Raw genomic sequence first — 22357 nt, forward strand, 5'->3', positions numbered from 1 at the left:
AAGCACATCCCCAAACCTGGGTTCCACAAAAGCAACTAAAAGGAAACCACAACAGGGTAAGGAAGCTTTGCAAATTCAAGGGTAGGCAAGGGCTTTTTCAGGACAGCATTAGGGCTAAGACTAGAAGCCAAGCTGGGTAAGTTGATGTTATCATAGAACTGATTGCTAAAGCAAGCTGTATAAGCTTACACACTGCACTAAATTCCCCTAGAAGTTGCATGTGCATGAAAGCAGGAAAGGAAGGTATGGAAATTTGAAGACTGCCGACTAAATGCATTACATTTTATTTAATCTAATTTAAAGTGTCAGAGCAAGATGAATTATTTTCATTTAAGTATTTTTCCCTTACTGAGTTGCAGGGTTGCTTTGGTGTTTTGTTTTTTTTCAACAAGACTACTGACAAATGCCACGTACTGCCTGGTCTGACCTGCACACAAGCAATCAGCCTACAGTTAAAAAGGATACAGGCAGTTGGGGGCAGAACAGTGCCAGTTATTTAGTCTATTTCCTCTTCTAAAGTTTTTTTTCAATACAATTAACTAAGTTCTGTCATTACGGATTCATTGTCCAGGAAGTTTTTCTCTTCCCCTTTTAAGCCTCCTTTCCAGCTGCATTTCCCTGCTTCACAGGATGCTCTAAACTGAACATTACATGCAAGTCACACAATAAAGATTTGGGAGGGATGGAGGGAATTAGGAAGGTCATGGTAAGGGAGGTATCTGCTAAAACCAGATTCGCTAAGCAGCTACCCAGGACATAGTGTCAACTGTCTTTTATTAAAGCAGACTGCAAATTTGTATCGGCTAATATACCAGGTGGAGGGACATAACAGAGGAGCAGCTGAAAGCATTCAAAAACTTTCCAAGGACTGAATTGAAGCCTGAATTTATTCAAAAAACAAATTACAGTGATTAATGCTGCTATGGCACAGCCAAGGTGCCTCATATAACCTTAACACACTCTGCATATTGAGGCTCTTCTATGCTACATAAAACCACACTCCTGCTACGGAATATGGAGCTGTATTTAAATTGAGTTTATCACAAACTAGTGCTCCTGGGCAGATCACTGATGCGTTTAAAAAAATTTACACATTCTCATCTTTACAAGAGGCAAAACACCTTGAAAACAAAGCAAAAACCAGATGCACTGGTGTCTTGTTAACCTCCAGAGAGCTAGAAAAGCAACCTTAAGAGCAAAACCTCCTGTAAACATCAATCACAGCTTCAGAGGCTGTAAAATATCAACCTCAGGTGATAAAGGTTTTTCTAGGCTGATGGGTCTTCCCTGCTCTGCCAGGCCAGGCTGCCCCTTGCCTGCATGCAGCCCTCCCACAGCCTGCAGCTTACCTCAGCATGGGCTGTCCCAGCACAACTGGGGGACGTGGAGATGGGGTTCTACCAGCAGCAGGGCTGTCTGAAACACAGCCAGGTGAACCCCTCCTTGGGAGCCACAGGGACATATGGGTGACAGCACTGGGAGTCCCTTCCTCTTTGTACTTGGTGGGAGCCACAACCTGTGTGAAACCAGGCATCTGGAGAAGACTGATGGGTGACCACCTTGAAGACTACACTTTCGGACCTGTCACCATTGCTACTCCAGTTGGGGATTTTTCCGCTGTCCTTGCAGTGCTGACTGACATTAAGAAATGGGCTTAAATGGAGACCGATAATGGGAAGCAGGAGCCTGGCATCTCTGTGGCTTGACCTAAGCATCTTCCTCTGGTCTGATCTGCCCATACACCGGGCATGAGACAGCATGAATGCTCGCATGGAAAGCAGGAGGCACAACACCATACCCTTTGCGGTATTTAAAAGCTACTGACAGTTTGTCTTTCTGCCTAACGACTGCTATACCAGGAGGCACGCTCATTACAAGCTCCTGAGCAGGCATTAACATTCAACAGCCAGTCCAGCCTTTTGCAGGCGTACAGCTCAAGAATACTGAAACTTCCCCCAAAATGTTTTCATGAAAACTGAGCAAGCAATGCAGAGCATTTCCATTAGAAACATGCCTCCTCACCAAGCGTAAAAAGCCAGCAAGCCCATTAACGAGGAATAAAAGACCCCAGCACTAGCCATGGACACGAAGCACCTGAAAACAAAGCTTGGCACCAAGAGGCAGCTAATGGCCCAACACAAATGGCACCGGCCAACGCCTGCCTGTCAAGCTCCCAGTCCCCAGAAGGCAGCTAAGACAGCTGCTGAGGAAGAAAATCATTGAACATATCCTGCAACAAGCCAGAGCTCTGGAAGCAGCCAGCAAGGGTACTTTCACTTCCAAACCATGCCTTCCGAATTACACCCACAATAATGAGCACTCAGCAAATGCACTTTCCACTTGTTTCTGGTGCTATCAGTCCACAACAGCTTGCCTCTCTTAAGGGACAGGGCTTCTGGAAAGCTGCAGCACACACCTTGCAAACAGCCTGCCAACAGTCCCTGTTGGGGGTGACGAAAGACATGGGCAAACATCAGATTTGAGAAGAGGAGAAATTGCGGTCGACGCGTCTGAGCAGTTCAGATCTGGCAAAACCCACGTGCAGTAAGACATTTTGTCAGAAGAGAGACCCCCTCCTGTGACAGGCACAGCGCTTGCTTCAGCTCTCTGCTCTGGGTGACCCAGCAGTCAGCAGCTGTCGGCAATGGGATCTTCTCCTGCAAAGACTCCTCTCCTCCTCCTAGCTAGCAGGGAGATGTTACTGGAGTCCCAGATTCCTCCTCCTGCAACCACAAACTGCTTTGGAGGGCTGTTTGCAATCTGAATGGGATGAGAGGGACTCTTTGCTCCTTTGCAAAGCGCCACCAAGGGCAGGAGGTTTCCCACGGGGACAGCCTGGCTGGGCAAGTCAGCCTTGCAGGCTCAGGGCATCCTTGAGGAAACTAGACAGGAGGGCTAGACGATGAATTAAAAATCAAGGGTGGTCTTCCCTCACACCGCATATCTCCTGAGAAAAAACACAGCTCTTAGTAACAGAGCTCTAGGACCAGATGTAGGAATTAATGCCATTTTAAGAAGCATGACACGAGCAGAACAAAGTTGTGGCTGCAGTCTACAGAGCTCACTCTCATTTGCTTTCACACTATTACCTCAGCTCCAATTACTCTCAGCTGGAATGAAATCCAATTTCCATTTTTAAAAAATTCCGATACATCTTCTGGCAGGCTCACACTGTCTCCCAAGGGGGACAGGCACACGTGCAGTGACCAAACTCCCGTCCCAGCAACCTCAGAAAGGGCCACAGCCACCACTGAGGACACAGCACCCAGTGAAGCCCCCAGCCCATCAGTTACCAACAGCAAGGGAGCCCACTGAAATGAAAAGGTCTCCGACAACTGACTTCAGTGGGTTTGCTCCATGTCAAACCTAAGCCAAGGGGAACCATTTGCCATGGGATTTGGGGGAATCAGGCTCCTTACACCAGGGACAGGCTTGGCCTGCCACCCTGCCACCACCCACTGGACGCAGCCATCCCGGCATCACTGCACAGAGCCAGGAGAGCAGCTGGAGACAGCACATGCTCGTTCCCACTTAAACGGTTCTGGCTTTCAGAAACTGGTCACAAAAAGGTGACTGTCAAATAGCTGTATTTCCAACCTCTGTTTTATGTTGCATAAGTGCCTCCTTTAATAAACTCTTCGCACACAGGAGCATCCATTTTCCGCAAAGCGCCCCAGAATCTCTCTGAAGCAAAGCTGACATACATGAGCTCAAGAGCAATAAAACTCAGCCCAGAAAAAATCAAAGCAGTGTCTAATCTCTGAGGGCCTTTTACGCTCAGCCCGCTTTCCTCTCCCCTCTCCTCCGTACAGCAACTCCAGCTCTCTCAGCACAAGAGCTTTAGGAGGTCAGACACCAGTGACACAGGACACAGGGGTACTGATCACTCAAGAAGCAACTCGAAGCGGAAACTGGAAGGAACAGCAGAAGGCCCAGCTTGTTCCAGGCTGGTGCTTTGACCACTCTGCAGAGGACTACGAACGCGGCTGCCTGTGATACCCACCGGCCAGGCACCTCCTGCCAGGCCTGTGCTCCCCACACCTAAGCCTCAAGCCGCTGCCTTCCTTTCAGCTCTGGTGAAGGGGATACAGGGTTTTCAAGCATCTTCTAACGTATTTAACAGCTGTTGCTTCTAGGTCCTTTCCCAAGCACCGCAAACTACACTTGCTTTCTTCTGAACACACAGTTCATAATTAAAGTCGGTGCTAATGGTTACGCATCCACAGCACCCTCCCTTGTAACTCCTGCTCCCCTCCCACGTACGAGCAGCTCTCATCAACCAGCCCCAAACTGTCCTCCAAAGGGAAGTCTGCATCTCCCCAGGTACGTTTTAAGAAAGGCAAAGCAATGCCTTTGGAGAAACACCATTTACCTGCTTTCACTAAAGAGAAAAAGGATGTCTTGCAAATGTTAACTGGCTTTGACGGTAGCTATCTGCAGCATGACCAAAAGCAGAAAGCTTTCTCCCCTCGCACCACGGGTAAGCTGCCAAGAACAGAGTATCCTGCGCACAATGCCCTTTAGAAAGAGGGGAAAAAAATGAAAAATAATCCTGCTACCTCCAAGCAAGGAAAAGCATCCTTTCTGCACAGACATGCTAGCCTGCGTGGAGCAGAAGTGAGTGAGAAGCATGGTGAGGAAGGCGTGAGGAAGGCTTGCAGCACACCCACATGCTGCCTCCCAGCCCCCTGAAGGTATTTCTTTTCCTCCCTCCTCCCACCGCTGCCACCCCTGCCTATTCTAAAATGACTTTGCATGAGCCGTGTGCCAACTTTCAAGCATCAGCAAGATGTATTTCCTTATCCCATGTCCAAGCTATACCATCCATCACACACTTGTGTTTTCAAGAACTCACAAGAATTTGGGGCTTGCGCACCAGAAGACACACGTGCATGCTGCCTCTTCCTGGGGCACTCGGCACAAAACACTTCTTCTCCGCCAGTGGGAAGTACATTCCTGGTGCTTGCACACTGCATGGTTGGGGAATCAAAAACAAACCCCTCTGCCACTCTGACTAGTCCACCAGTTAATTCATTCTGATAAAGCCACTGTCCAAAACAAAAACATAATTTAATTGCTAAACCAGCTGCCCAAGTTTAGCTGTTGCTCTTGGCAAGTGTGTCAGGATCTCGGTACACCTCGTTTTCAGCAAGCATCTCTGGAAGCAATGCCTTCCACCTCTGAAGTCTCCAGGTGTCCCCATCACCCAAATCCAGTGTTTTCCAACCCAAGTGGATATTTAAAGGGAAACACCAGCTCTGAGTACTTCTCTGAATACATTAAGATTGCAGCACCTGAAATACTAGCAAGCATGCTTTTTTTTTCCCCACAGCTTTTAAACACACATTTATCTAGCTGCATTCTTTCCTATTTAGGCAGCCTGATCTCACTTGGAAAGAGAGGGCAGAGAAAATAAAATAAAGCTAAAATGTATTTGTAGAAGTCACCAAAAAAACTGGCAGAAGGTCTCAAAGGCACAAGCATGAGCTGGATGTAAGTACAGCTATGTCTAAGTTTTGTTGTTGGTCTGGGGTTTTTTCCCCCAGGTAGACTTCAAGTAGATTGTGTGGCTTCACAGAGGGAGTTCAATCATCTGGAAACATGTGGCATGTGAGAGAAGACAAAAACTGACCAAGTTGTAGCTCGCACCTTTTGCACAGAACGCTGCTGGAGTGGGTTTCCACAGTATCTTGACTAACATAGATGACCAGGCAGAATTCCTTAAACTACTTGCTGCTTTCTTTGACTTCAAAAAGATACACACCCAGAGGACAAGAAACACTGAAATACTCAAAGTACCATTGCCATCTCTTCCAACCTGGTTATTCACAGGTATCTACAAATGTACTGTGCAAATTATATGCAGCATTTCTTAATAATCATAAGGGCATATTTCATGCAGTACAATCCAGAAGAACGGCGATATTTCATAGATTCTGGGATAGATCCAGCCCCTCCAGCTCCTGCCTTATAATTCCAGGGTAATCAGTGCAGGAGGACGCATAATTCATCCCGCAGTCGACCTTACGGGTCTCTCAGTCATTAGGCGACATAACACTGAACTTCCAGAAAGGTCACATTTCCAGGAGGTTCTGCTGAAGAACGTTCTCTCCATTGCAAGACTCAGGGAGGGAAGGTGAGGAGCCCCTCCATGGAGTATTTGCCCCCATCACTTAAGGATTCACAATTACTTCATTATCAGAGCACAACAATAGGCAGAAGATACTTACCTGGGGAAGTCAAGAAATGCAGAAACCAATGAGTTAATTAGCAAGTTAGCAAAACACAACCAATTTGTGAAAGCTTTTACACAGCAAAAGGCTGATGAAGTGAAGATAATTGTTTGCATTTGTTATATTCTCAGGATGGTAGAGGATGATTGGAAAAGACAGACATTTCAGGCATTGATTGAAAACATTTTCTGCTCATTAAAGCTAAAACCCAACAATTTTGCAAGATCAAATCCTTCCACAAGCCATGGGCCAGACCCCACACAATACAGTAATACAGTCAACATGAGCTAAGATAAACCACCTCTTGCCAAAAGAAATTTGACTTCAGTCTGAGTTAAGCTCTATGAAGATGCCAAAGTTGGAGACAAACCATTTTCTAATACAGACAATGAGCAAAGAAACTGATCCCACATACAGACATTATGGGAAGCATCCTAGGAACGTGACACTTTTTTTTTTTTTAATTTTTTAATTAAAATAAAACCCAAAACATTTTTAAACGTCATTTTGTTTAAAAAAACAAAACAAAGCACGTCTGTTTTTCTTCCGTTCAGTGGAAAACATACTGCATTTGTTACTGAATATGACCTGAAAGACATACTGAAGGAAAGACCAGCAGTTCTCTGGAAAAGTGAGCCATCCTCTTCCCATGAGTATGCGTCTTGCACACGCAGACAGCACAACCTCATCCCTTACAGTCTCACATCACTAAAAGCAAGAAAAAAACTCCAGACAACATAGTTTCAATTCACACTGCCCCCTTGGTCTACCAGCATTCTTGTCTCACTCACATCAAAGTAATCAAGAGAATATTGTCTTGCTTGGGGAAAAATAAAAAATGTTGCACAAGTATTTTTAATTGCAGCCATTTCTAATCACAGTTCACATGCTTGCTTTTTTTTTTTTTGCCCCTCCCCCCCCTTTTTTTTTCAGAGTCATAATCCAAGTTTAACATTGCTTAGGCTAGTAATAAAAATAATCTCTATCATCAGCTCCCAACAACTGGCCCATGTTATTGCCATGCCTGTGAGCTCGGGTGGCAGAACAAGGTACCACGGCGCCAGCTGCGATATACAGCGAGCAAAGCATCGCCTGTGCCTCCAGAGCCACAGCTTCACTGGAGAACTCAAAAGGTTTGTCTACACTTGTCACACAAGTTCCTGCTGGTGCAAGCATCCAGCTGCAGGAGCAAACCCCACTCCTGCAGCTGGCAGAACTCTTCTCACCGTTGCAATTCCCTGAATGGACTAAGCTATGCCAACAAAAAGCATTTTTTTTGCCAGCATAGCTGACTCCTCAGCAGAGCTGCTGCCAGCGTTGCGACAGCCGCTCTATAGCAGCACACGCGGGTTTTCCCCCCCCCCCCCCTCAGTTTCCTACATTTCCACCACCTCTACACACAGAAACCCTAATTTAAGGCAGGAAAAAAAGAAAAGCAGAAAACAGGTGTCAGGAAGAGGTGATGCATGCTGTGCTGGCTGGCTGGCATCTCCCCACCTAACCCGAGGGAAGATGCGGGGGGATTAGGTGTTTCCCCAAGCCTCACCACACTAGATGAAATCAAACATATGCAGTTGTAAAATCCTTTCACCCAAGTCCAAGGGCTCCCAATCCAAGCACCTGAGAGGAATCAAGGCACCAGGAGCGAGGTGGATATTGGGCCCCACACAGGCTCCTCTCTGACTCTGCTCCCCGGCCGCCGCGGGAAGCACCCGATGGTGCTGGCGGGACCCCATGCAGGGCAGCGTTCTCATCCCAGGGGGCTGCTGAAATAGCCCCTTGGTCTTTGCTCTAGTTTCATCTCAGGCAAGAAGAGCTTCTGAATCCAAACCCACGACAAATAGCTCGTATTGGGAAAACTGCAGAATATTTCGGGGAGGGAGTAGCTGATGCTTCCCTTCTTTCCCCCAGACAGAAAATGTGATCTCCCTACCAGATTTTCACTTGTGAATGGCATTACGGGGTAATACTCGGTTCCAGTGCTTGCCTGTAAGCATTCCTGTGAAAAAATTCAGGATTTTGTCATAAAGGTATAAACGACCCAGCTGTGAGCAGGAGACACAGACCTACCGAACGCCCAGCTGTTTTTCTCAGCAAACTTTTCATTCCAGATGATGCATTACACGACCTTTTCCCAAACTTATTCACATGGAAACTTAGTCGTAAACACACCCGCCTTCTTTGATTCCCTATTCCTGGTGATTCCCGGTACTCCGGCAGCTATCGCACGCTGGAGCCCCGCGCCCCAGCGGGTCGCCCGGGCTGGCAGACGCCCTCGCTGCCGCGACCTCCCGGGCGCAGGGTGTCCCCCCCTGGCCCTGGGTTCAGGGGACCGGGGTAACCATGGCCACAGCCGTCCAGCCTCCGGCGCGGCCCCAGACATCTCCCAGGGGAGGAGACAGCCAAAAAAGCCTACTCACCAGAGGCGAACGCCAGCGTTTTTAGAGGCCGTTTGGGAAGGTGGCAAATAGCAAGGTGGGGATCCGAAGGAGTTGGCTCAAAGCGCCCCGCAACATCCATGCGGCGGGAACTTCGCCGGGTAAACCATTAACCACGGCAAAGCCGCGCCGCGTAACCCCCCCACGGCCGGGCGAGACCCACGCACGCCCCACGGACAGACACATAGCAGCAGCGGACGGACGGACACCGACACACAGAGACACACGCAGGGAGGCACATACGTGTTTTTTCCGAGGGCAGAGGAAAAGGCTGGCGCTCCCCGCCGCTCGGGGCGAGGCGGGCGCTGCCATCGCAGCCCCGCGGAGGCGGCGGCGGGGCCGGGGGGATCCGCTCCGCAGCCCCCGACGGCGGAGGGGACGCCCGCCCGCGGCCGCAATCCAGCCGGCACCCTTACAGCCCCCGCTCCCCAAAAATGCCCCCCCAAAAGACGGAAAGCCCCCCCCGCCGCAACCGAACTCCACTCTTCCACAGCCCCCGCCGCAGGAGAGGGCAGCGCGGCTCTCCCGCAGCCCGGCCGAAGTTCCCGCGGCGCTGCGCGGGCGGCGGGGCAGCCGCAGCCCCTTACCCGGCTGGCGGAGCGGGTCCGGTGGCGGCGGCGGCGGCGGCTTCCTGGGAGCTACAACTCCGCGGCGGCGCCCGGGCGAGCCGCGCGCCTGCGGAGCGGCGGCGAGCGGGGAGGAAAAGAGGAAATGAGCGGGAGGCGCATTGGAGGGAGGGGGAGGAAGGAGCCGTCGCCGAGGGACCGCGGAGAGCGAGGGACGGAGCTCAACTTCCCCGGCGGGGGCAGCGGGAGCGACGGGGGGGGCGGAGCGCACCGCGCCGCCGCTCCGCGGCCGCCCCGCGGCGTGCGCAGCGCCGAGCCCCGCGCAGGGGCGGCCCGCCCGTCGCCGCCGCCGGCGCTCCCGCCGAGCAGGGCCACTTGGTATCGCCCGGGCCGCCTCCCCGGGCCGCCGCCGCCGCCGCCGGGCAGGAAGTGCGGGGCCGGCGGGGCAGCGCGGAGAGGAGGTTCCGCGGGGCTGCGCGCCTGCGGGAAGGGGGGGGGCGCCGCCCCACCGGCCTCACCGGCAGCGCGGGCGCGGGGAGAGGGCTAGGAAAAAGTTTGGATTTTCCGGCGTTTGAGGGTTTTTTCCTCCCCGCCCCCCTCACCCCCTTCCTTTTTTTTTAGCCCCAAAGCAAATAAGGAAGCGGCGGAGCGGGGCGGCTGCGGCACCGGCCCGTGCCAGGCCCTGCGCGCATCCCCGGCGCGGTCGCAAGGGGCGAGTCCCGGGTGCGCGGCGGCAGCTGGCGGCGGTGGCAGCTCGGGAGCGGCCGCCGGAGGCGAGCGCAGCAGCCGCGCAGCGCACCCCGCGCTTGCCCGCGGAGCAGGGCGATGAGGACAGCCCCCCAGCCCCCCCATGCCCCCTGCCACCCCAGCGGTCCCCCCCCCCCCCCAAGGCTGGCAGCGGGACAGGTGAATTTGGCGCAGGTAAATTCGGCACCGTCAGCCGGGTCCGCGGGTGGGCGCAGTCCCCGCCGGCTGGCGACGGGCGCCCGCGGTTCCGTGCGAGGCATGAATTTGCGCAGCCCGCCCGCGTACCCCATCACAAAATGGAGGGGATTTAGGGATTGATGCTCATCTGTCTCCCGAGGGAGGTAATTGGAAGCGTTGCTCAGAAATACGACCTGCAGCACGGACAAAGGAGGGAAGCTTTCCCCCTAGCCCCTACCCAGCACGTTTTCGAGTCAAAAAAATCTGGGAGATTACCATAGCTGCCAACGCGCCTTACCGGTAGCTTTCCCTCTGCTCCCTCCCTCATAGGAGACCAAGTGAGCACATGCGGTGCAGTCACAAGGTAAGAACTGAACAGAGTTGAAATCAAGGCCACACCAAGAAAAAGATCCTTAAAAGATGTTAGCCACAAACCGAGGGGGAGGAACAAACACAACCCCCACCACCAAAGCAGCAATTTTTCAAAGTTTATCTCTGCTAAATCCAACAGATTTTTATAAGGAGAGCAAAAAGGGGCGGGGGGGGGGGGGGGGGGGGGGGGGAAGCCAAACCCAAACAAACCCTAAACCTTTCAGGTGTATTCCAACGCTTGAATACATTGAAACTGAATACATCCATGTGAAGAGGTGAAAATGTTACTCAACAGTAACTGTTTTCTCCAAGGCCTTTTAGAAACAGTTCAACCATTTTTCCAGCTTAAGAAAAATAATAAAAATGTCTTCCCAAGGCAAAGAACAAGCTTGGAGACTGAAGAATCTGAACAGTAAAAACTAGAAGTGACTAGACTGGGAGTATATAATGGAAAACTATGCAACCGCCATCACTGCCAACTTCACATACTTGAAGCTGGGTTCTCCTTGCAGGAGGTGATTACAAATGAGCGATCTCCTTGATTTCCCCACAAATGCTCCCCTGCCCGAGCACCGCCCATGTAAGCAGGGCTGGCCGCAGGGAAGGGGCTGCGGCTCCCACCATGCCTCTCTGGCTGCTCTACCAGTGGGGTGAGTGAGGACACCACTCTCCACCCAGGAAGGTGGCAACAGCGCAAGTATCTTAACTTGAGGCCACCTCCAAGTTTTACAGCCCTTGGGGCTGACTTCTGGCGAGAAGTGGCAGTTTATGGCACTCCATCCCACTTTCACTTTTACCGTGGTTGTCACTCGGTAGCCCTGAGAGCAGCAGGTTTTCCTCTGCACAGCGCTGCCCCGTGACCTGCAGTGGATGGGTTATGAGACAAGACCTGCAGCCACAGCTACTGGCTGCAGCGGTTCCTTGCAGGGATGCCCTGGTTCGATGGGGCTTGGCAGCAGCGAGCACCTGCCTTTGGTTTGGGGTGATCCGTGGGTGGGTGTCCTGGTGCTACACTGCGCTGGAACGTTTCTGTCAGGAGCTGCCTGTGCTTGGAGACTTGGGGACATTACTTCCTTGAGAAGCACCCATGGCTGCCTCTCTTTGAGACTTCTAGTATTCTGTATATTATCTCATGAATAATTGCATAAATATTGAAAATAATTATGGTTTCAGTGATTATTGGGGGACACACAACAAGGACCAAACAAGGTGTTACTATTGTTTATACCCAGCTTTCTTCTAGAATTGCACCCTCCCGGCTACGCCCAGATACAACACAGTACAATCCAGATAGCCAACCAAAGAAACACCACCAAAATTTCAGATGATTTTGAATCCTAATGCTTGAGATTACAGAAATCCTGAGTTACAGAAATCCCCTGGGAAACAAGGAAGGATGACCTTAGAAAGTTGTCAACGGCTCACAAACAATCTGAGATGTAAAGCTGCAAATTCATTCCTACAGTGACTTTGTGAGGGCTGCTGCTCCCGCTCTGCAGCCTCCCAGTGCTGCTCTCCCCTTCAGAGAATGTGCCATGTGAAAACAGTCCAGCCCTGCATTTGCAAGTTAAGATCCGTAATAGGCAGTTACTTTCTCATATTATGCACTTAAGGATAAGTATGCTTGGGCATACTACTATGAGAACTTAATGTCTTGTGAAATACTGTGTTCAGTTTTGGGCCCCTCACTACAAGAAAGACATTGAGGTGCTGGAGCATGTCCAGAGCAAAGCAAGGAAGCTGGTGAAAAGACCAGTGAACAAGTCCAATGAGGAGCAGCTGAGGGAACTGGAGTTGTTTATTCTGGAGAGGAGGAGGCTCAGGGGGGACCTTATCGCTCTCTACAGCTGCCTGAAAGGAGGCTGTGGGCAGGTGGGGGTCGGTCTCTTCTCCCAGGTAACAAGCAACAGGACAAGAGGAAACAGCCTCAAGTTGCGCCCGGGACTTTTAGATTGGATATTAGGAAAGATTTCCTCACTGAAAGGCTTGTCAAGCATTGGAACAGGCTGCCCATGGAGATGGTTGAGTCACTATCCCTGGAGGTATTTAAAAGATGTGAGGATGTGGTGCTTAGGGACATGGTTTAGCGGTGGACTTGGCAGTGTTAGGTTTGTGGTTGGACTCTGTGATCTTAAAGGTATTTTCCAGTTTAAATGATTCTGTGATTCTATGAAAGCATTTGCAAAATCGGGCCCATGGGGTGTATCTGGCTTGTTTGAAGTTCCTCTTTTGATGGCGTATGTTCATTAAGCCTATCTGAAATGCTCTCATGATGACCTAGCCGTGGACCTTTGCAAACTTAAATCCATAGCTGCTCTGGCATATCACCTTTTGTTTGATTTTTGTTTCTGCTTTTCATTCTATTTGCACAGTCAGGAGCAAGAAACAAAGAGGGATTAAATTAGACTCATCTGCATCATTCCAACTATGCTGAATTTGAAGATGCAATGTGAAATTCCTTCTGCTGTCTGGGGTTTAATCACCAAGGGATTAGATAGAAACTAAAGTATTTGAGGTGTGTGGCATGCTCCTATTCTTTAAATATCTGCCATAACAATGTGAGCTTCATAAGGCTATTGCTAATCTTGAATTATTACCTGCCTTCCTGTGGTTTGGCATGATTAACTCGAGGAAGAGATTAAAGTGATATTTACTTTTTTTGAGCAGTTCATTAGCTTAACCTGGACAGCCCAGCATCAAAAAACAAAGGAAGAAAATGCTGGAAGGATTAAGGATTCAGCCTGTTCTTTCCCCATTGGTCTCCTGATACCTGTCATGGTTGGTGGGATGGAAAGCGCTGGTGGTGTCCTTGAAGGAGGCCAATTGCTCCAACCGCTTTTAGGCCAGATGTCTGGTGGAAAGCTTTTGTGGGTCAGACAGGCTTTCATCTGCCTCTTCCAGAAGAGCCGGACTTGCCTCCACTGCAGACAGTGACAGCAAAAGCATGCCTTCTGGCTTCGAGCAGGGGACATGGTCATCCTAGTCATCCCCACACTGTCCTTTTGGAGGTGGATGGCACTTAATGGGGAGCTGCTGCTTGGCAGTTCTGTCTGGGAAGGAGCTCCTGCCCAGCTGAGGCATTTGCAGGACAGCCTCACAGGAGCGGGCAGAGATGCATCCCCTCCGTCACTGAGCTTCCTCACAACTTACATTTGATGGAAGAAAGCAACATTTTGAAAGACACTAATTTTTTTCTTTTTCATCCTGTTTTAACCTTTCTTTTGGAAATCCCTCACTGAGGAATCACTTTAGAGAAATTCAAATGAAAACAGAAACAGAGAAGTGCAGGCAGTGTTGTTTCACTGTGATAAAGCCAGGCTGGATGGCAGGTGCTTGGGGAAATATGAGGGGAAATTGTTTATCATCAGAACAATTTTCTTTGGTAAGTTTTGTCTTCCAGTAATAAAAATCTGGGTGCTCATCTATAAAGCCTCTCATTCTTTGGTACCAGACGATGGGGCTTGAATCTTTGCCTGCATCGGTTTTAGCCCTTTTTGTTCTCCTTTGCATTTCCAAGTTGGACTTAACAGGCAAACAAACATATCTTGGGAAATGCCAGCTGCATGCATTGCTCTCACACACAGTATGGGCGAGCAGCATCGCCTGAACAGGCAGACCCAGTGTTTTAACGTACTACCAAAACAAATATGCCAAGGGGTTTTGCCAGTCATCTGGATCACAGAAACTGGAGGTGGAAAAGGTAGGTTTTTACAGTGCATTTTCCTGCCAAAGCAGGATCGTTCCCTGCAGCATCTTCTCAGTGTACTTCCGTGGCCTGTTTTAAATGACCTTGGAGGATGGGGAGAGGTGGGAGGGGGGAATCTGCTAGTACCCTCCAGAGTCTCTTTGTCTAGTTTGAATAATGCAATGTGGAGCAAGGGCAAATGGGTGTTCAGAGAGTTTAGCTACAACACAATATTTAATGTATTTTTTGCACGCTTTTTCATCTCCAGCCTACTTGCTATGCCTGCTGCTATGCCAGTAATATTAGATAGATTTTTTCTTTAAAAAAAATGGTAACAAAAATAGGGGCAGTACTCCACCTTTGCATGATATCTCTTCTTTCTCTTAGCAGGAGATTGTCTTAGGGGCTTTCTTTCCCTGTGAGGAAAAATGAATAGTAAGAGCTGCGATGATTGGCAGTAAGCCTGAAAACAGCAGATGTGAGACTGCACAGCTGGACAAAGAAAAAAATGCACTTTGCTACCTACATTTCTATTAAGGTTGCCCCAGGGATACCCCAATGCCAACGGGGGACTTAACCTACACGCAGCCAAAGCCATCGGGCACATTTACATATATAAGAACTCTTGGTGTCCTTTCCAAAGACAGAGAGACGTGATTAAAGGAACATAAAGGAAATCTGGCTGCATGTTTTTTCTCTCCAACAATAGAATGACTGAGGGTAGAAATATTAAAGAAGAATTAGGCCTGGCGGAGGTGAAGAATTTATGAATTATACAGGCACATTTTAATTTCATTTACTGTTGTCTACTAGTTTATTACTTGGAAATCTAAAAGGGACGTGATTTTGCCTCCCAGGCTGCAGTTACTGTGCCAGAGACTAAAGTTAGGTGTTTTAGATAAGATTTTAATATTGAAACATCGTACACAAGAAGAGAAAAATCTTGCAAAATCGGGAAAATTTAAAAGCCTCATTTTTCTCCGTGGCGCTTTACTGTAGTTTTGCACTCTGGGATTTTCCACAACATGTTCTGGGATTTATCATCAAACAAAGTTGTGGCCAGGGGCATTTTAACTTTATCTGTTAACAAAAAATTGGAATTTCCTATGCTCCATAACCTGCACAGGCTTATGTCAAGTTGCATCTACCAACAGCCCCATTCTCCCACGGGGTCTACACACAGGGAGACCCACTATCATTGCAGAGCAGCAGAGCCTTGGGTGCCGACCTTTGATCCCGTGGCATTCCACCTGGGCTTGGCATTCCCACCTGGGTTATTTCCTCAGACTGGCAGCAGAAGCAATTTCAAAACACAAAATGACATGTCTGATTCGTCTGAGCAGAAAACAACAGGGAGTCTTCCAAATGGATGAGGTCCTGTAGAGTGAAGTAGCCATCGAAAGGCTGTTGTGCCTGTGAGATGCAACGGAGTGAACTATGGTTTTGTGGTCCAACACGGCAGATTGATGCTGAGAGAGGTGGGATAGAGTAAGAAGACTCAAGAGTTTCTGTGCAGCAGAAAATATCAGTGCTGTTACTGGTTTCTATTCTGAACCACAACAGGAAAATGCAAAAGCCAGAAATTAAGTGTGAAAAATACTGGTGTGTCTAAATGAAAATCAATGTTTTAGCCTGGCATTACAAAAGCTTTAAAAAGGAAAACAAACCAAAGTATTTTTGTTCAATCAGGCTGATAAAAAATAATATAGTAAACCTGGTATTTCCCCACAGCGACTTTCAGTTTTGCTAAGACTGCTTTTTTTTTCTTATGTTTGAACAAAGAGGAAAAGAAAGAAACGTGACAGTGCTTTCTGGGGTGTTGGAGCCAACAAGATGCTAATTTAGCGCTGTGCCAGCCAGTGTGCTCTGGGATGCCTTCCAGAGCCCTGTGAGAGCTGGGGGACCCCCACACACTGGCATCAGGATGCTGCTGCCCCAGCGCTCTGGGGTTAAGGGGCTTTGCATCATGTTTGCACTCCTCATCTGGGGCTCAAACCTTCCTGCTGGAACACCCGTGTCCTCACACTGCTCCCGTCTGCATAAATCCACCCTGAAACACTTAATATTGAAAATCCTTTCAATACTTAGAGGGGGCTTATAAGAAAGATGGGGATAGGCTTTTCAATTGGGCCTGTTGCAATAGGACAAGGGTAATGGTTTTAAACTAAAAGAGGTTAGATTCAGACTAGATATAAGGAAGACTTTTTTTTTTTTTTATGATGAGGATGGTGAAGCACTGGAACAGGTTGCCCAGAAAGGTGGTAGGTGCCCCATCACTGGAAACATTCAAGGTCAGGTTGACGGGGCTCTGAGCAACCTGAAGATATCCCTGCTCACTGCAGGGGGGTCAGAGCAGATGACATTTAAAGGTCCCTTCCCACCCAAACCGTTCCATGGTTCTTTGAAAGTAGAAGGCTGCATAAAGCAGCATTTCCCATGGGGTTAAGGTCTCCCACTCAGTACCTGAAGGCAAAGCCATGTGGGTTGTTCAGTGCAATTTGGAGGAATTCAGACTAATTTTGGCACAGGCAATGGAGCACTCTCGTATTGCTCCTGTTGGTAATTAAGAGAAAGCAAATCACAGGGGAGGACAATAAAAGTATTAATTAACAACACTTTGAATAAGAAAAAAGTTAGTAATTTAGAAAGGTTGGCTTGTGCCTGGAGAAAAAAGTTTAAATATGGTAATGACATTGTTGGGCATTTGACAGACGTACACTAATAATTAAATGGTGGTATTGATTATGCATTTAGGTAATCACCACATCCCCTGTGCTGTTGCAGGAATGTCCCAGTTCTGCTCCCTCGAGCTTTGATTTCAAGTAGTGAAGAATATGCTTAATTTCAAGCATGCAGTCAACCGTGCTCCACTCACTGATCTTCACCTAAAAAATTGACGTGTGTTTCCCGTTAACTGGAGAGCCCAACACACGATCCCACAAAGCCACCGCAGCCTGTGGGCTGAGCAGAAGGCTCCACTGAGGTCTCCAACCTGCTGGGTGCTGGGATTAGCTGGGATGGGCAACACTGCAGGCTTGGTGGTGACCTGGTGGGTGCAGGAGGAGGAGGGGGGGGCAGAAAGACTTGTTGATGTGGTGGGCTTGGGGCAGGCACACAGGGGAGCAGCATCCCCCCTGCTGGTGCTGCTCACCCAGCAGGTATATCACAGCAAAATGCAGAGGACTTTTGCTGAAATGGGAGGACTTTTCCGAGGCAGGCTACTTTCTAGCCTTGCCATGCATCCTGCCACAGCACTACCAAGACACACGTTTTTTAATAAAACCAACAGAAGGAGGAGCAGCAACTTTGCAACTAAAAGCAATCACAGTTTTCAGGGATGTATAATCACCTTTTACCACAACACAAACCAAGAGGCAATTTGCTTCAAGCAGGGGATATTTTTTTCCCCCTCTGAACAGACAATAATCCAATAAAAGAGCCCGCTAGCAGGATCCCGGACAACGCGTGACACCATGTTCCCATCAGCATCCCACTGGTGTTCTGGCAAGGTACCTGGTGCTCGCGGGTGGCTGCTCTCAGCCGATTTGCCCAACAGCACTCAAAGGCAGTGGCACAGCTTATTGACACCACAGCAGCTCCTCTGCACTCAGATTGCTGTGCAAATACCATCAGATTTTTCATATTATCATGATACCAGGTGTCCTGCTTTATATAAAATGATATCCAGGCAAGTAAGAGAAATTCAGTTACTTACTCCATGCTGGCGCTATCTGAAAGACATTAATTCTGCCTGATAGAGATTTTAGAGACATTCCTTCATGCTGACAAAGAAGTAATAAAGGGCACCTGATGAGTTCCTAAACCAGATGAATTCCTAAAAAATGTGGGACTGGCTCACCTTTTGCGTAAGAGTTTCAGTGCTGATTAGTTAATGTCATTTGGCTTCAACCATGCAACAAGCACATTTCTGCCCTTGCACACATGAATTCCCCAGACCAACACAACTGCCTTGCTTTGGGCTCCTGCTGGGAACAGCCAGCCTTTAATGGCATATCAAATTTAATTTTCGGTAACAAAAAGGCAGATAAACAAGTTACACTAGCAGGGGCAGAAAGCAAAAAGTAGGGACTTTGGAGCCTTTGGGGTCTTCCAGAGTCTTCCTCTCCTGGCTGGTTCTGTGTATGTTTTTCTTTCACATTGGCAATGCATTTTTCCACTGGAAAAAAAGGTTGTTTCTTCTGAGTTATCTCTGCAGGAAATCTCCTGTTCTAGTGGGGTCTTCTCTGGCAGGCAGTGGTGGGAGCTGGCAGCCACCAGCTTCCCCAAGGCAGGTCCCATCTCTCGGTGGTAGTGTTGAAATAAAAATACAGACATACTATTAATAGCCAAACAGTAGACAATTCCAGATGTGGAATTTGGTTTCTGAAATTACAGACCCAAACTAGTAAAATTCGGCTGTGTTTCCTCTGACTCATAACTGTTTTTTCAGAGAGTTTTTCAGTGAAATTTCTTCAGCAATTCCTGTGTTGTTGCCTGACTCATACTGAAACACCAAAACCATTATTGAAGTAAAATCATAGCAAAGGGGATGCGAATACTTTGTATTTAGCAGCTTAAAAAGCATTAGAAACCATATTTTGCTATGGAGCATGCTTTGTCCAAGAATTAAATACTGTATTATTTACAAAATCAAACAAAAAAAATCTGTCATATAGGGCACAGAGGAAGTCAGGTGCTTAAGAAACAACCACTTGGAAAGGTAAAGTTAATTTATTCTTCAATAAACCTTCATTTATCCTCCTGATACATGTGTAATATTTGCGTTCAGCATCCTGTCCACTTTCAGTCTGAGGCCCCTGTCCCTGCCAGCAGGGATGAGGATACTCAGTGTGAAGGACGAATGTCCCAGGAATGGGCAGCGGTACAAAGCAAATGGCTGTGAGTGGCACTTCCCGACCATGGGAGCAGAAATGCGTCCAGGGACGGGGGCAGAGGTACAGCTATAGCCTCCTCAACAGTGCAAAGTGATGGGAGACAGGAGTCGGGCCAGTTAGCAGGTCACCGAAGCCTCCATCCCTGAGGAAAGACCCCCAAACCTATTGTGGTTCACTTCTGTTAAAGGGCGATTCACTGCAGGAGGGTTGGTGGTGTCATGCAGCTGTCAACCCATCGCTCTCCTTTGTGGGTTTGCAGCATGGGAGCAGCAGCCCCTTGCCTGATGCAAAGCTGTGCCTGGGGGGGACCTGGTCCCCCACTGCGGTGGGAGCCCAGCTACACCTCCCTGGGTTTTGCAGTGCCATAAAGCCCAGGGGCCTGTGAAGGTGGACCTCAAAGTTGCTGGGTTTGGGGGGAAGAAAATGCTGCAACAACGATTTCTTTGCTTTTTAAATTAAAACTCAAACTGTTGCTGCAGAAGAAAGTACTGCAAAAAATCCCCCAAGTCTGTGAGCTCATATTTACTTTCTCAGCAGCTCTGCAGATACTTAATTTGAACATTGCTTCATCTCCTGTCTCCCTCATGTATCATCGCTAATTAAAGTACACACTGCACTTACCCAAACGAGGATGTGGGAGGCAGAAGAGGCTCAGCCTCATTTTCCACTCTGTATTGCCTCTGCACAGTTGAACTGCAGGGGAAATGTCCTGCACAGAGCCCAGCGGCTGCAGCTCAGACCCTTCCTTCCACCGCTGCTCCGTGCGATGGAAACACCCAGTGTGTGAGTGGCAACCTCCAAGGGAAAAGGCCCAGTGAAAGCAGTGGCTGTGACTCCACAGGCAGACAGGGTGAGCCTGGTGAGGGAGGGAGCGACACCCCAATGCGGGCACTGCTCCCCACGTGCTTGCACTGGAGACTGCTCTGTCCCCAGATGAGGAAGCCAGAGGAGCTGTGCTGGCAGCAGCCATGTAGGTCCATGCTGGTGCCCCCATACTCCCCAAACACACCATCCTAACTTCCAACTCAAGTGAAAGCCCACAAAGTCTTATGGCTGTAAGAACACATCTCCCCCAGCCCGCACCCCAGAGCCATCCCTTTGGTGTGTCCCCCAAAGCCCGGCCACCCCCGACCATACATCCACTCGTTCCCAGCCAGCAAAATTGCATGGCTGATTTTGCCCCAGCTTCTGCTTCCAGTCTGCCTCCTTCAGCCCCTCACTGCACCCCTGTTCCACTTCACTCCCATCCCAGCCAAAACATGAGAGTGTTTTTGGCAGTGCCCGGTTCTGCAGCTGCCCTGGTCCTCACACTCACTGCAGCCCCTCCTACCCCATGAAGCTACAGGTGGCATCAGCCTTTAATGGGTAAAGGGAGACCTTAAAGCCTATGAATGCCAGGGAGGGAATACAGATGTTATTAGGCTCAGAGATTATCTAGGCCTGGAAATATTCAAGAAGAAGTTGTCAGAGGAGGAAATGCTGAATGCAGCCTGTTTAACATCTGGCCAAAGTCCTTCCCTTGTCCCAGTCTGAAGCACCAGTGCGCACTCTGCTATGCATGAGCCAAATGCATCCATGTCCATAAGAGCTGGGGAAAAGTGCTACTGAGAACTTCCACAGCTCTGAATAATTAATTCCCAGAACTATAAAAAGCTACAAGGGAATGAAATTTAGAAAAATCTGGGTTTAGGATAATTATAGTACAAATCAGGAGAACACTTGGATCCAAGACAGATCCATTAGTAGGACAGCTGAGCACAGTGGGTCAAATTCGTACTCAACAGAACTGTATAGTCTTCTACAGAGCTCCTCCCAGGATGGATTCAGCCCAGGGAGAGAAAGCAAACCCTGCAGTTAGATTGATGAAATGAGTAGAAATCTAAAATAGCACCTCTTAATATAGAAAGCATAAAAGAAAAGAGTGAAATTGTTTTGGATTAGCATTCATGCCCCAGGTGTAAATAGGGAGTGATATTTTCCAAAATATTTTGTTATAATGTTAATTTAACCTGCTTCCCCCCACCCTGCCTCCATTATCACATCTACTGAGTTACAACTGGTTCTATGAAATCTCAGTTTGTTTGCAGACCTTATCACATTTGGGCTTTCTTCAAAGCTTCAGATGCTGGAATTCACGTGTTGCTTGTGAACACAGACCTTCAATTTTCTAACCAGCTATATTTCCTGTCTGTATTTTTCACGGCAAGTTTGGAAACATTAACCCTGAGCCCTGAGTCACCAGCAAGCAAACACAGATGTTTTCTTCCAGTTTCCCAATTTTTAAGTCGGTCATTACAGCGTCCAGTTTAAGGCGTTGAATCCTTGGGGCTGCTCATTTAACTCACCACTTCTCATGTAGGGGGATGTGGGATTTTTATAGTTTGCATACTAACATATGTAGTCAGGCTGTATACTGGGCACATTTTAATTGAATACTGGAGAGGCCAGTGTTGGGTGACTGGTTTATGGCTGGCATCACACCACCCCAATGCCCTCAGCATCTCAGTGGGCTTCCTAAGGCTCCACACAGGGCTCCCCAGGACAGACTCTGGCTTTTATGCGTTGCTTTCTGGTAAAAAAGCATACTCACAGAGAGGCAGGTTTATTGCCCTTTTTTTTCAATAACAACAACAGATCACCTGAGAATCAGTTTTATGCAAGCCAGAATTGGCAGGCTGCTCACAGCCTGACAAACAGGGAGATTATCACTACTTCAGAAGAGCTGTTTCAATGTCCAATGCCCTGTTTCAGCCTGACTCAGCATAGGACCAGGCACTTCCAGTCATACCTCCTGACTAAAGACACATACAGAATGGCAGAGGGGCCTGTTCCACATCAGTTCACATTTCCATGAGCTCCCTGTTATTCATTCCCAGCATGAAGTTATTGGGTACAGTCAGCATGCTATTGAATGAGCGCTCTTTTCATAGAGGTGAGCTATGATTTTCTATAGACTTCATGTATTAAAAGCATTGGCATTTTTCAAAGCAAAAGGCTCTCCTATGAGCCCATGCCATTCCTTGAACTTAAAATGTGCATAAGAGGAGGCACGTACTACAAGCAGATATCCTCTCCTTCATTTGTAAGTGCAGGAGCTGTTTGACATGACCCAACACAATTGGAGAGAGGAAGCCAATCAGTCAAAAAAAGCACCCAGCTCTGCGTTAGGATTCTTGCTGCAAGGAGAGCAAGGGGCCATCTCTATGAAACTCAGCTCTTTAGAGCTTTTAAGCTCTTGAGTGGG

The 22357-nt window shown here is 48.6% G+C and overlaps 1 protein-coding gene across 3 annotated transcripts in view; it reads right to left on the bottom strand.

Annotated features, from left to right (window-relative positions):
* Positions 1-9651, bottom strand: part of HPCAL1 (hippocalcin like 1) — a 66712-nt gene extending 57061 nt beyond the window's left edge. The window contains exon 1 of one of the 3 annotated variants that reach the window (XM_055810145.1): positions 9259-9651. The gene's annotated coding sequence lies outside the window, so the exon portion shown is untranslated. Of the gene's footprint in view, positions 1-8653; positions 8811-9258 lie in introns of those variants that run through there. The other 2 variants (XM_055810144.1, XM_027787763.2) reach the window with 2 other exon arrangements.
* Positions 9652-22357: the final 12706 nt, after the last annotated feature.

Source organism: Falco peregrinus, chromosome 7 (assembly GCF_023634155.1).
Source record: "Falco peregrinus isolate bFalPer1 chromosome 7, bFalPer1.pri, whole genome shotgun sequence".
Classification (NCBI taxonomy): Eukaryota; Metazoa; Chordata; class Aves; order Falconiformes; family Falconidae; genus Falco; species Falco peregrinus.